We start from the raw sequence: 19,093 nt of genomic DNA, 5'->3' as shown, positions 1-19,093 counted from the left end.
CACGAGAAGTCAGGGGAAGTCGGCTCTGAGGTGAGTAACGGCCAATCCTAGGCCGGAACCTGACAGCATGTCAGTCATAATGTTTCTTTAGTGTTTATAATGTAGATGAAATTCAATTTGTACCCAGTCATCAGCAAAGAGTAGAGCACTGTGTATTCATTAAGCACCATATTTGTATACTCCTGAAATGTCCCAGATTCCCAGGAGAGACAGGCAACTCCCAAGTCCTCAGACAGAGAATCATCTGCTTATAACTGACTCTCTCAGTGTCCAGCTGGTGCCACCCCAAACAAGTTTAGTCACTCAGGACTTCGTCAGTGGGTAGTCTGGAGTGACGAAACTTGTTTAGGCCAGCACCAGCTGGACACTTGCTGTATTCATTACTCATTCTGTGTTAGTTATTACCAAGGCGCAGGAGCTTTGGTTTATGGTGCGTCTGGATGTCCATGAGAGAGTCGATTATAAGCAGATGATTCTCCGTCTGAGCACTTGGTACTAATGCATTCCAGTTCCAGCAGTGACGAGATTCGGTGGTTATCCAGTGATGTTACATGCTGTCATTTTTTAACTGAGATGTACATTATTTTTTATGCATTTATTTATATAAAGATTGATTTGATTCTACAATGTGCGCTCCTTTCATCTTTTTCCTAGAATATATATATATATATAATTATATACAGTGTATATATATATATATATATATATACACACAGTATATAGATTAAAACAGGGCTCGACAAAACCCGGAGGCCAGGTCGCCATGGTGACCAGATTTGGTTGCCTGGCGACCAGATTTGCCGCAACCCCTGCCGCCGCTGCACCCGTTGCTAGTGTAGTGCATGCCGCGAGCGCCATCCACACTACATCCTTTACCCCTGCATACCCACCACTACCACTCTGCACTATTCCCTTGACCCTTCCATACCAAACATATCTCTCTGCTGTTTGTATTATCTCCCTGGCCCCTCCATACCCCTGGCACTTCCATACCCCTGGCACTTCCATACCAAACACTGCACTGCCTACATGACCCCTCCCTGCCCACCACAACCTTACTTGTCCATATAACTGATTGCCATGCACAGGAGTAGATCACTGACCTCTCCACCTTGATTCCCAAACTCTGGGCCTGATTCAGAGCCGCTCGCAAGCGGCCGCTCGTTCGCTCTGAGCGATGTTCGCACAACTGCACATGCGTATGGGTCGTAATGCGCATGCGCAAACCAGTTATTGTGGTCGGAAATCGTGCACTCGTAAAACAGCGAGGGCCTGCTAATTTGAGTGACAGAATGAGGCGTTTGTGGGTGGTAACAGGGGAAGGTGCTTGAAAACGGGGGAGTGGAGATCCGAACGCAGGCGTGCCAAACGGTCAAAAGGGCGTTTAATGGGAGTGCACAATTAGTAAAGGAGCGTCATCGACCACGTCACTTGGTTGTCTTTTAGCCTGAACTGCTCGCAGTGATAGCGGGAAGAAAATCCTACCACAAGCACTGTGAGCAGTTCAGATGCCTTTCGATGTACCCGGTTAATCTAGTAAATACCGGAGATGACGTGTGATGCGAACGGCAAATGGGTGTCTTTACAAAATAGCAAGCGCATTTATCGGACGCTCGCTCAGACATAGAGGCGTCAACACACCGCAAAGAGCGAGCACTCAATTTAAATATCCTGCCCCTTTTTAAGAACGAGCGTCCGCAAATAGCGTCCGGGTCTGAATCAGGCCCTCTGTCCTCAAGGCATCCTAATGGTCCACATTTTACGCCCAAACCAGAACACTTGTCCTTTCCTGCGGGGGGGTCAGGAGCGCTGCCCAAAATTTGGGAGCCTCCTGGCCATTGTGGGAGAGTTGACAAGTATGTTCTATTTCCAGTATATAAAAGGGTCATAAATTATACCGATACATTCTCCCATTATAGTTGGCCACACCCACTCCAGTGACTGGCCACACCCCTTGTAGGCCTCTATTATTGTGTTCCCCTGTGGGCCCTTCATGCTCCCATCCACCACTGTTCAGATGTCAAGTAGAGATGTGACTTAGATGCATGTGACGGAATAGTCTGTAATTGTCCATAGGCTCTCAGCCAGGGAGCATGCCCAATGATAAAAATCAAGGATCCATCTGCAAAACTAATCTGTATGCAAGTCTGAATAAGCTCCTATACTTATGTTGTAAAAATATTACATGCAGATTCAGATGCATTCTGGGCCTGATTCAGTGGAGGACACTATTGCAGGTGTAGTGGTAATATGCAAATGCTAGTTCAGCCTTCCCCTTGTACTCTTGCGAGCTCGGAGAGTGCAAGTCCTGAGACGCCCACTTTCAATACTCATGGATGGAGAAACTCCGTCAGTGGTTCCAGACACTCCATCATCGGTGCCCCATCACGTTCACTATCAGCCTATGGCAGACAGTGTCCTCTTCTCCATTCCGTATAAACATGGCCTATGTGGCTCTGCGAACTGAGAATGCAGCCGTATGCATAGAACGCCGGCGACACTCCCATAACCATACTTGCCGACTTTTAGCTCCCTCCTTCCGGGATTAAGCTGTCGGGCTTCCATGGTGGGGGAGCGTGTCGCGGCAAAAGAGGGCGTGACGCAGCAATGATGCATCATTGTGGGTGGAGCATAGGCGTGACAATACAATTGCGTCATTTTGGCCCCACCCCCTCAGGGGGCCGAATCAGGAGGGTAGGCAAGTATGCCCATAACATGTCCATGAGATGGACTTTTTTTTGCGTGCACTTTATTCCACCGCCCAGGAATGTACATGGTTTTGCCTGGCAGTTCCTAATGCCAGGGATCCCGTACACAACAGCACATTTCTGCGTACGCACAGTGTAATGCATGTGCCGAGGGAGCTTTCAGAATATTTTGCACTTGTGCAGTAGCAAATAATCGCTCACCTCCGGCGCCAACATCGGCATTGTTTTCAGTTTGCGTCCACCTCTGATCCATGCCCTCTTTGTCTACATACCTGGAGACCTTATAGAGTTCTGTGTGTTAGTGGATAATTAGACATTTTTGATATGAGGAGGATCAAAAGCTTTTAAACACAAGAGGGTGAGGAGGAGGCCTGAAGAACAAGTTTAGGAATAGTCCAAGCATTCAGTCTGTCTATGAATACAGTCTAATCCCACAACAAGCTGCTACACATTAGTGTAATTCACCATATCTCCTAACATCCCTTCATTAGCTTTTAAATATAAAATAAACCATGAACCTAGTCAGAGACATGAGAAAGAAGCCATTTAAATAGACTTCTCACTCTCCTCTCACAACCTCATCGTTATCATTGATTTGTTACAGCATTTATTCTACGGTAAATCCTTTTACAACAGACTTCTTTAAACATAAGCAATTAGAAATTATTAATAATAAAGGGAAATAGGCCCTAAATCCATAAAAAACAGGTGTTTTTGCTGAAGCTAGAGCTTCTCCCTATTTAATAAGACCACTGAGTATGGCTGATTGCAGGTGCGTACAGGGGGCCTGGTTCAGCAGTGCATGCTAAACGTAGATTCCCGATGGTCTGGAATCTGTGCAGGTGCCTGACCCGTACTGCGCATGTGCAGTACGGGTCCTGCATGAACGAACACAGGCCCTGATTCAGAGCCGGACGCTCTTTCAGAGCGCTCGCTCTGAATCAGGGTGTTTTTTTGTTTGTTTGTTTGGGCCTCCTGGCCGCTCGCATAGCTGTGGGTGATCACCCACATGCTTTTGCGAGCGGCCAGGTGATGGTCGCGAAGGTCGCGACCATCGGGGCCTGCAACGAGACCCTTGTTCTAGGGTCTCGTTCCCGCAAGCCCCAGTGAGCTTCCTGCTGGTGATGTCAGTGGTGCCTCCCACAAACGGCAGGCGTTCCTTCGGGAACACCTCCGTTTGTGTAGCCACCCACCCTGCCTGCCTCCAAAATGGGGCGAGCTGTCAATCAAAATCGACAGCCGCCCCGTTTTGCTGCGAGACCCGTAGCAACAGAGCACCCATCGCTGGCCGGGTCTCGCGCACGCCGGAGCCGGCTCCGGCATGCGCATGGGCAGTGAGTGACCATCGACCCGCTTGCGAGTAGTCGAAAACGGTGGTGTGTTGCCGCCGTTGAGGGGGAGGAAAGAGTCCAGGATTTCCTGGCCTTTTTATTGTAACTGCGGCGGCTGGCTTGCATGACCCCATGGGTCAATTGGCTGGCCAATGTTCCCGCAGATTATCCGATGCTACATTACCATAATTGCAAGGACGGAATTGCACAGCTATTTGTGTGCAGCTTTGCAACTCTGGGCCTGATTCAGACCCGCTCGCAAGCGGGTCGATGGTGCCCTATTGCGCATGCGCACGACGGAGGGAGCTCCGTCGAGCGCATGCGCGAGACCCGGCTAGCGACGGGGTAGCCGTCGCTCCGGGTCTCGCACCAAAGGGGGCGTGCTGTCGATGCTGATTGACAGCACGCCCCCTTTGGTGGGCGTGCCGGGGGCGGCCCCACTGACATCAGTAGTGATGTCAGTGGGAGTGATTTTGGCTCTGATAGAGCCAAAATCACTCCAGGGCTTGCGGCAGCGAGACCCTACCGCAGGGTCTCCGTCGCAAGCCCGATGGTCGCGATGGTCTTGACCATCGCGACCATCATCATGGACGCTCGCTTTTTCATGTAGGAGGGCCCTGATTCAGAGCGAGCGCTCTGGTCAGAACGTCCGGCTCTGAATCAGGCCCTCTGTCTGAAGCTGAATCAGGCCTAGAGACACTAAGCTTTGTTAGGAGATAAAGCTCCTAACTTTAATTTTTCCAACACAAAAAAAGGCACATATAGCAGTATTGGAACTATAGGTGGCAATAGGATATTCACAATATGGTTTTAAAACCTTTCTTTTGACCCGGGCATAATCAGAGAAGGTAATCCAACTGGATGACACGTGGAAGAAAAAACCATTTAGAGAAATATCCAAAAAGAGATGTATAATACCGCCTGTTGTCCAATTCCTGCTGCTTACTCCACCATCTACGCGTTTCGGACTGATTGTCCTTCCTCAGAATATGGTTCCGTATCTTGAAATGAAACAGTGGTGAAGACATTCTGTGAGACGAAGATGGATACCTTGTAGACCTCTCCATACAGACTGCTCTAGTGACACTATCTTGTTGTTTTGAAATTGTATATTTAGGTTTTGGGTATACCTTAGATAGGACACAGCAGCGGTCTGTGGTCGCGAGTTACTTCTTTTTTGTTCTTTGGAATAATGTCCGTGTCTGTGTTGTTTGGCTGGTTGCATGTCTGCAACTTTATGCAAGTGCCACTACAAAGCCCTACCATGGTGCACAGTCTTGCTTCAGAATGTGCAAGGGCAGAGATGCCCACTGTCAGTGTCCGTAGATGCCGAAATACCAATTGGTAATCGAAATTTGCACCAGTTCTATGACAGGTGCAGTTTCTCTGACAGAGTAAGGCCTCTTATGTGAGTGGCTAAGGGGTCTATTTATTAAGCTTTGTTAGGAGATAAAGTGAATGGTGATAAGGTACCAGCCAATCAGCCCCTAACTGCCATCTCACAGGCTGTGAGATGGCAGTTAGGGGCTGATTGGCTGGTACCAAATTTCTGGTGCAAATTTCGATTACCAATTGGTATTTCGGCATCTACGGACACTGACAGTGGGCATCTCTGCCCTTGCACATTCTGAAGCAAGACTGTGCACCATGGTAGGGCTTTGTGGTGGCACTTGCATAAAGTTGCAGACATGCAACCAGCCAAACAACACAGACACGGACATTATTCCAAAGAACAAAAAAGAAGTAACTCGCGACCACAGACCGCTGCTGTGTCCTATCTAAGGTATACCCAAAACCTAAATATACAATTTCAAAACAACAAGATAGTGTCACTAGCGCAGTCTGTATGGAGAGGTCTACAAGGTATCCATCTTCGTCTCACAGAATGTCTTCACCACTGTTTCATTTCAAGATACGGAACCATATTCTGAGGAAGGACAATCAGTCCGAAACGCGTAGATGGTGGAGTAAGCAGCAGGAATTGGACAACAGGCGGTATTATACATCTCTTTTTGGATATTTCTCTAAATGGTTTTTTCTTCCACGTGTCATCCAGTTGGATTACCTTCTCTGATTATGCCCGGGTCATCAGAAAGGTTTTAAAACCATATTGTGAATATCCTATTGCCACCAATAGTTCCAATACTGCTATATGTGCCTTTTTTTTGTGATGTGACTATTTTTACTTTTTATGGTTCCGATTTGGAATAAAGAATTGTTTTAAGAAAATAGATACATTTTTTCATCAATTGGATATATAAGGGGAGTCGTAACAAGAAACCTTTATACGTATGAACCAAGGTGGATTTATGGTGAGTGTCTGTTGATAGACCCCTAAGAAGTGTGATGTGTTGAAAGAAAAAGGAGGTGTTAAAGAAACCTTTCAGTGAACGGTAATAGAGTGCCAGTGGTGAGTTCTATCCAGAATATGGTTCCGTATCTTGAAATGAAACAGTGGTGAAGACATTCTGTGAGACGAAGATGGATACCTTGTAGACCTCTCCATACAGACTGCGCTAGTGACACTATCTTGTTGTTTTGAAACAGACACGGACATGGCTGTGTCCGATTTTTTGGGTAACCCCCCGCACCCCCGAAAGACTATGCATATATCCCGCATCCCGCCAACTTCCTAGTGAAATGGGCAGGATGGGGAGATTTTAGGACAAATTTGCGGGTCTGTATGCAGGGGGCGGAGCTAAATGATGCAAATTGCATCATTTTGACCCGCCTCCTCCTCGCGGACAAGCTAATCGCGGGCTTTCCAGCAAAGGGGTGGGGCCTAATGACAGCTGTAGCCTGGTCCCGCCCCCCGAAGCCGAGATGACAGGGCTGCTGCCGGAAAAGATGAATCAAGAGTCGGCAAGTATGCATGGAGGGCCTGATTCAGAGATGCACGCAATGTCAATGTTGGACGCAATGGATCACATTTTTTTTAGCTACTTCACATGCGCCAAAGCTGCACTGCACACTTGCAGCTATTGGTGAGCAACGGTGGTCACAGAGCAAACTTATTTGCAAAGTGACAGGTATTTGGGGGGGTTACAGGAGGTGGTTTTGAGTAAAACACAGATGGGCTGTTTTCTGGGCATGCTCTAGTGTTCCTCTGCATATTCGTACATGGCTAGAGAGGTCCCAGCATCTTAGGTGAGGAGCTCATTCTGAGACAATATCGGGTTGCTCAGAGGTCAGAAGTGCGACCGATGTTTTTGCTTTTGTATGCAAGCGGCAGATGTGAGACACTGGAGGTGGGCATCGCTGCAGTGGTGAATCTGATTGGTTGCTATGAGCAACATCTCTACTTCTAAAAACTCTCACTTTAGTAAATATACTCCTAAGAATTTCCTTAATTCCCCGACGGATCAGCGATCACCAATGGCTGCCAGATTAGTGGTTCCGGTCGGATCGGGGAAACAGGGAAATGGCCGTCTGGTGTATGGGACCCTTAAGCGATCCAGGACACACCCTGTGGCTACATCAGATAACCATTTAGCTGCAGGATGCTATTAATCACATGTGAAGATATCTATTGAAAATGTAGACCATCACATGTCAATGGGTGCATTTGAGGAATGAGGATTTAGTTGGCGTAACATCCTATGATATGTCTATATGTTTGAATATAGTATACTATGTTCTCATAATACAATACCAAGTACTAAATAAAACAATATATCTCTAGTTTAATTTGTATGCATGTACTTTGTAGTCTTCACATGTTTATAATTTGCTATGTGATATTTTCCAAGTTCTTTATTTACCTAAATCAGTTTAGAGATCACATTTATTTATAGATGTCTAACTGCAGCGCGATTTTCAACTGGGCACAACTGCTGTGAATATATTTTGTAAATGAATATAATACACTTTTCAGTGAACAGATGCACGCACACATACCAGATTAAGGATTTCTTTGCTGGCTACATAAATTACAACACAAATGTGTGCCTGCATATGCAACTTTATGCTGATACTGTTACAAGCCCTTCCCTGGTGTACATCCGTGTGTCTGCATGTACACGGACTATGATGCCCACTTTGAGTGTCTTTAGACACTGGAATAACACTTGAGTCATTCTTGCCTACTCTTTCGAAAATGGTTGCAAGCCTCCCAAAAATCGGGTGTCGCTCCTAGCCCCCCGGAAGAGTGGGCAAGTCTCCCGGCCGGTGCCACCCGCCAGCAACCCCCCACCGGCGTCCGCTATCACCTTGCAATCGTGGCTGGCCCGGGGGGGGGGGGTACTCATGACGTGAATCGCGCTGAATCGCGTCATTGCGGCCCCGCTTCCGTCTACACAGTGCTGATAATCTCGGCATCGTGTAGCAGTGGCGGGGCCACGATGATGTAATCGCGCAGTCACGCCCCCGCCCACAAAACCACACCACACCCCCCTTGCTGTGTCGAGCTGGCTGCCTCTCCCGGACTTCTCTGGTTAAACAGAATAACCACCGACGATATCTCTGCTCAACACAGCAGATCACTACCCTCTGATAATGGTAAACATTTCCATTCATACCAAAGTACTTATGGGAATTGTGACTGTGTCCATTTCTTCTAAAGCCTTCATAAGACACTTTTTATTTTTATTTTCATTCTTATGTTGCTATTTATAGTAAACATTTAGCAACAATATTACTGATTTTTGAATGAATTTTATGCATCACATGCTGTATAGCATATGCTAATTTTAATATGTGGCTAATTGTTATAATAAACATGTATTGAAAATACAACCACGCTGTGTTGGGCAATAATCATAGGTTTCAGCAGCCCTCTTTGTTAAACAGATATTTTTGAAGAATGGCTCAGTCCACAATTTTTCTTTGTAGGCAGCTGCAGCAAAATTATTTCCCAAACACAGATCACAGAGTGATCGCCAGGGTCACTTTAATCTTTTATTTATAGAGTCCTTTTCTTTTTGTGTATAACTGACCAGGCAGCACATACAGAGATCTGTGTTTTTTATTATTATTTGTAATAACTGTACCAGTATTCAATTAACACCTCTATATATATATATATTTGTTTGAAAATGAGATGTTAGCTTAATTGCTGAATATACAATAAGTGCATTTAACTTATCAAGCACTATTTCTATTTGTTTATTTTTGGATATTTGCTGCTATATACCACAATTCTAGGTACATATTTAGTACAGTAATATTGCAATTATAAACTTGGCATGTTTAAATACTAGATCTAATAGAACATTAGATGCTTTGAATAGCAGAATGAAAAATTGCATTATAGAGACACAGCCAGACCATGGATCACATGATTGGGAAGTTTTCAGAAACTTTAATAAAATTGAAGAGCTCCTTAAAAAGGAATCTAGACACTTGGGGCATCATACCTCACTTACATTATATCTAGAACAAAATATGGTCCCTAGGGGACTGAGAATAAGTAAAACAGCTTATTTTATGGAAAACCCGGATCTTATAGTCCAATGGAATTCTGCACTGGATGTCTGTTCCAAACCCTTAATGAAAATTCTTATAGACTACAGAAAGTCATTAGTCTCACAAATAGAAAAAGAATTAGATAAGGCTATGAAGGATCTAGAACCTTTTAAGGATCACCCATTATTTAAAGAGAGGGATGAACTGATCAGTTCCAGGGTCCAAAGATACGAACAAGATCTAATTAAATTAAAAATAACAAATTCAATAGGGACATCATGGACTATGAGAAAGGAGAGGTCCATACCTACAACAAAAAAAGGATCCAAAATCAGGAAATATACACTGAAAGCCTACAAACGTATAGAAGACCACCAAATAGATACCAACCTAATAAAAGGGATAACCATACCTATAATAGACCAAAGAGCTTTGATCATTACAACTACAGTAAACCGTTAACCCCCGTACATACAAAACCACTCAATGGGTTATTAGATCACCCAACAAGATATTAGCCTCATCTAATTGGCAGACAGCGAGACCAAAAATTACAAACACACTCAATTTAACAACAAATCGCCCTTTTCAACAACACAATCATGTAGACTAAAATGACATAAAAACAGCTCTATTCACCATAAAAAATCGCTACGGCATATTAAGAGAAACCACACCAAAAAGGTGAAGAGATGGGGAAGAAGAGGAAACAGAGGGGGCACAAAAGCCTCAAAGAAAACAAACAACATAGTAAAGTTCTGGAGGGTATATTCAATTTGTCATCCGAATCATTATCCCAATCAGAGATTAGCTTGTTAGCAAAGGGCCTAAAATTTGCACCTTCCAGCAGACCAAATTTATTCAAATTATTTGTGGAATTAAATTGTTTTGTGCACAGTCTTTGCAGAAAGAGATATTTTGCTCTTTAAAAAATAACCTCCCAAACTGCTGACACTGCATTGCCGATAATCCTAGACGAAGCAGATACTCAATATATTAACATCCTAGAAGAATTACAACAGAAAAACGGCATCTCTACTACGACACAGGAGACGTTACCTGTTAAACTTTTCGATGTTAATTATACTGAGACAGTACTGATTAACAAATTCAAACAGAGATCTATATTCTTTCCTATCCATAATAAGAGTGCTAAGATAGATGTTTTTTATAAAACTACGCTGGAAGATTTGAAGGCTCCTTGTGAACAAACAAATCATAAATCTTATCATACCAATAACTTCACCAATAATGAATGACGAGCTTTGAAGGAACTAATGGCAGACCAAACCATTATATTTAAACCCGCCGACAAGGGGGGAGGTTTGGTCCTACAAAATAGGGATGATTACCTCCAAGAGGCTAATAGACAACTGAAAGATAAGACATTCTACACTATTTTAGAACAAGATCCTACTATATAATTCCAAAAAGAGCTTAGAGGATTATTAAATCGGGCATTGATGGAGGGGGCAATATCTAGGGAAGTTGTGGACTTTTTGCTGCCAACACGATAATATCGGGAATACGATCCTTAACATCGAATTTATCCTCTTTTGTCGACTCCCATCTCCAACCCCTTACTTACCATCTCATATATACGTGACACCACCCATTTTTTGCAATTATTACAATCTGTTGAGTGGAAACCCAATTATCTTATGCTAACTTGCGACGTACAAGCGTTATATACCAACATTCCCCATAACTTGGGCATTGAGGCGGTACATCACTATCTTGCATTAGATCATTCAATCAGTAACATTCTTAAAAAAAATATTTTGGACAGTATAAGTTTTATTCTTTCTCATAATTATTTTATATTCAATAGTCAATTTTACATACAGACTAAGGGCACAGCCATGGAGACCAGGTTTACCCTGAACTTTGCGAACCTCTATATGGGCCTCTTGGAATAGAGGCTCATTTGGAGTGGCGAGTTCGGGGCGGGCCTGGTCCTCTATGGACGCTATATGGATGACTTATTTTTCATTTGGGATGGAGATGAGGAGTCGGCAGATAATTTAGTTTGTTATCTTAACAACAACCCATACAACAACCCATTCCAACTCACCTTCACTAGTAATTGTAGCAGGACATCTATAAATTTCCTGGATATACTGGTCTCCATTAAGGATGACCATAATTCTACCTGCACTTATCAAAAAGATACAGACATATATAATTTCATACCCTTTAGGAGAAACCATTACAAAAAATGGTTGCAAAATATTCCTTCTGGTCAGCTATGCCGTATCCATAGAAACTGTACAGATCTGAATGAATTTCAAGAACATTCACATGAATTGTTGGAAGCCTTCAGGAAGAAAGAGTATTCCGAAACATTACTACAGGATTCATACAATAAAATATCAGTAATGGATAGACAAACACATTTTATCACCAAACAACCTTATAGGGAACAATCTCAGTCCAACTTTACTCAAGCAATCAAATTTATAACTAGATACAATTCAGTAGCAGGCAACATAAGATAGATCATTAACACTAATCAAAAATGTTTTATTTACAGATCCCATACTAAAGAATGAGGTGCAGGTACGAAGGTTATTTTTAAAAAGCAAAAAACTTGGGAAATCTATTGACATCTACATTATTTAAGAGGAACCACACACATCAAACACATAGGGGTGGGAATGATAACACTAACTGGTTACCCACCAAGACCATAGGCTGTTATAAGTGTGGTTCCACGAAATGTATAACATGTGAATTTATACAGCATAAAACACTCCCTTTTGGCTCATTTACTACGAAAATGACATTTCCAATCGAAACATACATCAATTGCAACTCGACATACATAATATTTCTCATCAACTGCACCTGTGGTATGCAGTACATAAGTCGCACTACACGTAGACTTAAAGATAGATTTCTGGAACATTGCAGAAATGTACTTAAGAAAGCTACAGAAAACTCACTTTCCAGACACTGTGTAGAATCACACCAAGGAGATCACAAATGTCTGAAAATTGTAGGTATAGAAACCATTACCCCAACTTCAAGAGAGGGAGATAGGTACTCTCAACTGTGCTTACGAGTGACGTATTGGATACATCAAATGGGAACTATGCAACCTGAAGGTCTCAACGAAATTGCAGACACAGATTTTGACATATAACAATTTAGTACTTCAGTTCTCTCAGGCTAGCTTATTGTTAATATGTACCAATACCAACATGTTTGTCCGTTTGTCCGAATATAATAAGGATACATCATATACTACATAATTTTGGTTGATATGATGGGTTGTATTTTAATGCATATGGATACCAACACATTAATATTTCTTCTTTAGAGATCTTTTGTTTTCAAACATTTATTTATTTTTCTTACATTGTTATACAATTTTTTATTTTTAATGATTATCACTGTCATTATTGTTATTCCACATTTGTTGGATACAGATGTACGATGGGGATGTTTATCCACATCTTAGGGTAGATTTTATACACTAGATATTAACTATCTATTACAGTTATGTTATTTCCAGAGAAAGGACCTTGGTTAGTATTCAGTATTTAGTATGTGGTTGTTTCATATGATAGAGGGTTCACTACATGAATTTCGCTATTTGTGAACATCATCTGTAGGGAGAACCTGTAGAATATAGGGGTTACACAAAGTTACATTATTGTTTATTATCATGCCAAGTTCATAATAATTGGGTAATGTATTTGTAAGTCTATGTAGAACTGCTTCTATCAGTTCATGTGTATCCCTTTAATAGAAGGGTTAATCAAAACTGTGGAGTTTAAATCTCAAGTGACCACAATAAGTGTTTTGATATTTACTAAAACATATAATTAATGATAAAAGTTGAATGGTAACCACATACTAGCAAAGCACACAGATATTGGACTGACGTTTCAACCCACTGTAAGATGTTCTTACTATAAAGTCCACAATGTATAGTGCAGCTATCCACTGTGATTAGATTTCCTCAATATGGGTAAAAGCAGCAGCAGTAACAATGAATGGATACTGGATATATGGAGTGCAAAGAGTCACCTGTATGGCAGTAACCAGCAATCCCGCTGGCTGGGATCAGACTGATGCCTAGCAGTACGCCGAGGTCCGTTCCAGGCGGGGACCGGGCGTATCACACTGATGCAGCTGATATTACCAAGGTGCCAGATGCCGTGTAGATGATCCACGTGGCAATGGGGAAACTCTCACTGGTTGTGCAATCTGCAAACTCCGTGTGGCTTTATCCTTCTTAGCAGAGCTGCATAGGGCACGCGCCGTCTGCTGGTGCTTTACGATGTAGCAAGTTTTCACAGCAGTAGAAACAAAGTGCCCATGTGAATAAGATAGTCTCCTTGATGCGTTTCTCTGGGGTTGTGGTATTCCCAGTTTCCACAGAAGGCCTTAGCGCACCCAGTCCTCAAGTTTAAATCTCCCCTTAATCACATGGAGAGACACATCTGCTGATAATTAACAAATCCCCTTTATGAACCACCTCTTTTCAAATGGAACATTACACTCCTGACGAAGGTGCTAAACAGCACGGAAATGCCTTGAGCTTGTTTGGACTATCCCACAATACCGGTCACACCAGAATCTGTGTACACAATGTCCAGAGGATATACTACAACTTGTCTCTTTACAAGCCCTATTGCAAGTGAGCATACCTTTGCAAACATCTTGTTATACTCTCTGCACACAGACTGTGGCTAACTGCTATTTAGCAGTCAGTGGCTGCCACCTGCAAACAAGCAGAGAGAAACAGCTATTATTGCTTCCATCTAGACCGCTTCATATCCACTGCGGTCACTCCTAACATATATTGGCAGTCCGTAAAACGGAGCACAACAGGACCTACTGTGCAAACTGCACACATCCTCTGCACACGACAGTTCGCATCCGACAGAGACGTGCAGACACCGTCCACAGACAATATTAACAGAACTCCGGAGCAGTAGTTATTCACAATAACAGCACCAATTACATCAGCAGGGCTGCATAACCAGATTGACCTGTGGATCTGTTTTGATACTCACGGCCCAGGACTTCATTGGTTAATCAGAATAACCACCGACAATACCTACTGCTCTCACAGCAGATCATTATCCTCTGATAATGGTAAAAATTTCCATTCATTCCAAAGTACTTATTGGAAATGTGACTGTGACCATTTCTTCTAAAGCCTTCATAAGACACTTTTTATTTTTATTTTCATTCTTATGTTGCTATTTATAGTAAACATTTAGCAAAAAGATTACTTGTGCTGGCCATACACTGTCAGATAAAAATATCTGTCTGACCGACAGACCAATTTAAAAGCAACAGATATTTTGCCCATACACTGACAGATAAAAATATCTGTCTGACCAACAGACCAATTTAAAAGCAACAGATATCTTGCCCATACACTGACAGATATTTGAACACAACCAACAGATTTTTCCAAACAAAAATCTGCCAGGCTCTGTCATATTTTTGCTCCCTCACAGGGGAGGGACAAAAGAATTTGCATAGTAGACCGAACATCTGGTATAGGTAAGTATGTGTGAATGGGTAGGTGTGTGAAATAAAGTTATACTGTCACGGTGTGTGTGTTTTGTCTTTTTTTAACTATTTATTTTACAATGAAATTACAGGTGCCGCATGTCTGCTGGCACTTGCAGTTCCACAAGTGCTAAATGGCAGCCATGCTGGCACTTGTAGTTCCACTGTAAAGTACAATAGTGTTACATTATTTGGCCCCCCTATTACCGCCATACCCACCGCTCCAAGGGTATGGGGATGAGCCCCAGGCTTCAGCGTAAGCCTATGGTGCTCGGGAGAGGGGGGACCCTTTTTTGGGGGGTCCCCGACTCCCCCGAGATCACCGGCTTGCGCTGACTGACTTGGGGTGTAATGCTTTGGACCTGTAGCCCCGGTGATTGGGTCTCTGGGCTGTGGCATTACACCCCGGTCGGTTGGGTCTGCTGCTGGTCTTAAATATAGGGGGTACCCCACGTCATTTTTTGCCCCCTATATTTAAAACCGGTACTAGTCCCTGCAGCCTGGTGTTGGTTTATAAAATACGGTGGAAGCCTACACATTTTGCTCCCCGTATTTTTAGAAACCACCACTGGCTGGCAAGCCTGGGGCTGGCTTGGCTTTTGGGGGGGGGGGGGGGCCTTACGTCATATTTGTTGAAATTTTTTTTTTTTTTTTTTACAGGTTCAACTACACTGGGAATTTTCGGGAAATATTCTAGGGACCCCCCTAAAGATGTGTAGACATGGGGGATCACTATGGGTACCCCCATTTTTAACTACTGAAGGAAGTTGGGGTTTCTAATAGCCGCGGCTGGAAAAAACACCTGGCAAATTTAAAAACCCAACTTTCTTTTGCAGGCAAAAACGGGGGTAGGCACAGTGATCCCCATGTCTGGACATCTGTAGGGGGGTCCCAGGCATATTTCCCGTAAATTCCCGTTTTCTGCCATAAATGGGGTCAAGGGTCATTTTTAAAAAAACAGGTGTAATTTTTACAAATCACTATAGCAAGTGAAAAAAAATGCAGAATAGGGGTTTGGGGGTGTAGGCTTATAAAAAATAGCCTGTACTCTTGGTAATGTCCCCTTAAAACGAAATGCTCCAAAATAAATGTATAAAAAAAAAATCGGGACACCCTAAAAAAAAATATATATATTACTACTTACGTATGAATGAGCAAAGTTTCATGGAGTTGCTGCATCTTGTTACACCATTAATAGAAAAACAAGATACACTATGTCGAAAAGCCATTCCCGTGGACCAAAGACTAGTGGCAACGTTGCGCTTCTTGGCAACTGGTAGATCTTTGGAAGATTTGAAATGTACTACTGTAATTTCGGCACAATTATTGGGTCGTATTATACCTGAGACCTGTCTGGCAATAATCAAAGTTCTTAAAGGGAAATATTTTAAGGTAATATAGTTTTCAAAAATGATTAAAGTCATTTGTAATCATCAATTTTACTTTATTTGTAGATGTTTTTTTCACACCACTTTTTAAACTTTATTAACCTTTCAAAAATAGTGGCCCAAACACCAACCACATTTTACAAATAACAATGTTTAATTTTAGACTTTTTAATGGGATACATGTTAAAAAAAACAACCTAAACAATTGTGGTTTGAGGGGAAGGGTTGGTCGTTGGGATAGTTATTTGTAAAAAGAACATAGTGATTTTAACTTTTAAAAACTAAAAAATGTTATGTAATATTATTATGATAACCAAATTATAATTCAGCATAATGGCCATATTGCTGAGGAGAAATACTTTCTGAAGGGGAAGGGGTAGCACTATATTGCTGCCTTTGGCTATACGATGCAAGTGAAGATGATCGATTATAAACATGGTTACCCTGGAAGCTGTGTCCGTCCAGCTGAGGGTTAAAATACTGTGGTGGAGGCTGGTGTTGGTGTCTTGATGGATCAGGACATATGATAGTGTGACGATCCACTTCCCCACGCCGTCCCATAAACAGGATTTCATAAATCAGACGTTCAACATCCTCCCTGTAGCTTGGATCAATTTTCTTGAGTTTTGCAGCTACATTCACTCCAATAGCATCATACTCATCCATGGTTGTTGCCATTAAATTCTTTGCGGTGGCCAGTAAACTTTCCGCCACAGGATCACTTGGTCCACCATCATGATTTCTTTTCCGAAGTCTTCTCTGGAAACTGATTATGCTGCGACCTTGTGAACTGGTGATGCTGGTGTTAGCTGGTTCATTTGGAATAGTTGGAGATGTCTGCGTAGGTTGGATGGTTGGGTTTGTATCTTGATTCCCTGTGTTAGTGCTTGTACTTAGTTCATCAATGTTGCTTTGGTGTAAACCTGCAGAATCCTCCATTAATTTTCACTTTTGGATTTTAATTAAACTATTTTTTTTTTTTTTGCTAGTTCCCATCTACACCAGAAGATTGGAGATTGGATGGATATTGGTCAGAAATTTGAAGAACGCTGGAATTTCCCAAATTGGAGGAGCGATAGATGGGAAACATGTCAGAATTATCCCACCTGCCAACTCTGGTTCCTATTATTTTAATTATAAAGGTTTTTTTAGTGTGATTTTAATGTCTATTGTAGATGCTAATTATCAATTTCTGTATCTGGATATTGGTAAAAATGGGCGAGTGTCTGATGGTGGAGTTTTTCAACAGACCGCCTTTCATTGCAGACTCACCAATGATACAAAATAATATCTTGCATTGATTTTTAAGTACTGTAAATTCTGAATGATGCGTTTAAGGGGCAAGGTGACATTACACATGTGTTTTTTTTAAAATTAAGTAATTTTTAAACTGCTAGGTCATTTGTTAATAAATTACTTCATTAATGATTCTGTCTTCTGTTTTTGTAATAATAGTGTGGCATGTGTTTGTTTTTTTTGTGTAATAAATGTTGGAAATGTACAAAAATTGTGGTGGTTAAATCAATTTTCTTTTAGGTATATATTTTTATATTTATATATTTTATATTTAAAGATTTTTTTACCAAAATCCTAAACACATTTCTTCAACTGTTTTTCAAAATGTTTGTAGTTAGTTTTGAAAGGGACACATATATAAACTCAATAAGGTAACCTTGTGCTGTAACACACTGGTGCACAAATTGGGTGGCGTGGCAACCTGGGGTGCCTCAGGGCACTTCCAAGGTTGCCTTAGGTTCATGGTCAAGTTCCAAAAAAAAAAAAAGTGTTAGAGGCAGAACCAGTACCAACAGCTGCCAAATGAAAAACATGTGGAACAAATAAAGTGCAGCCCTGTCAACGACTACCTAACTGAACCTAAGGTTGACATTTAACCACAATTTACTGCATTTAGATTTTAACAATCCAAAAATTTTAGCCCAGGGGTCCCATGGATATAAAGCTCATACTCTAGGGTACCATGATTGGCCAAAGTTTGGAAAGCATTGCTACAACAACATTATTTAGAGTACACTTACCATGTTGTCTGTGGCCGCTGTGGAATGAGACGCTGATGCTTCATCATCCTCTTCATCCAGGGTATGAAATGACTCCCTTGGCAGCTCTTGATCCAAAGTGAATGTCAAAAGGTTATAATACCACAGCCGTGGTGTGTATATCTGGTCAGTGGATGCGCCAGATCTATGTGAATCCAACCATTTATTATGTTCCTTCTTGAACACGGTGCGTAAATTAGCTATTTTGTTTTTGACCCATGTCAGATTGGCATTAGGTATTTTGGACTTGGCAACCTCAATGAGGGCATTATATGCCAATGCCCTTTTTTCCCGGTTCATATAACAGTCGTCCTTGCACTTCCATAGGCATGGATGTGCACGATATACAGTTATAAATTCTGCTATTAATTTTTTTGAATTTTCAGTAGCCATGATCTCTGTTAAAAAAATAAAAAATTTTAGCTGTTGTACAACACTTGCACTGTAAATAGTTTGCATGACTTAATTACTCTGTCCCTGATTCAGAACCGGTTGCTCTGACAGAGCGCTCGCTCTGAATCAGGGACGGTCTTTCTTTTTTTATTAGAACGGCCTCCTGTCCGCTCGCATAGCTGTGGGTGACCACCCACAGCTATAGCGAGCGGCCATGATGATGGTCGCGATGGTCAAGACCATCACGACCATCGGGCTTGCGATGAGACCCTTGTGGTAGG

General features: G+C 42.2%; 1 protein-coding gene across 2 annotated transcripts in view; it reads right to left on the bottom strand.

Annotated features, from left to right (window-relative positions):
* SLC16A12 (solute carrier family 16 member 12) overlaps nucleotides 1-19,093 on the bottom strand; it is a 152,007-nt gene that overhangs the window by 89,330 nt on the left and 43,584 nt on the right. The window contains exon 1 of one of the 2 annotated variants that reach the window (XM_088444313.1): nucleotides 13,478-13,814. The exons of the other annotated variant lie outside the window; for it this stretch is intronic. The gene's annotated coding sequence lies outside the window, so the exon portion shown is untranslated. Of the gene's footprint in view, nucleotides 1-13,477; nucleotides 13,815-19,093 lie in introns of those variants that run through there. 2 annotated transcript variants of the gene reach the window in all.

Source organism: Taudactylus pleione, unplaced genomic scaffold (genome assembly GCF_031769625.1).
Source record: "Taudactylus pleione unplaced genomic scaffold, aTauple2 ptg000354l, whole genome shotgun sequence".
Lineage (NCBI taxonomy): Eukaryota > Metazoa > Chordata > Amphibia > Anura > Myobatrachidae > Taudactylus > Taudactylus pleione.
The sequence above is the reverse complement of the archived record's forward strand: the minus strand, read 5'-3'. Positions and strand labels throughout refer to the sequence as shown.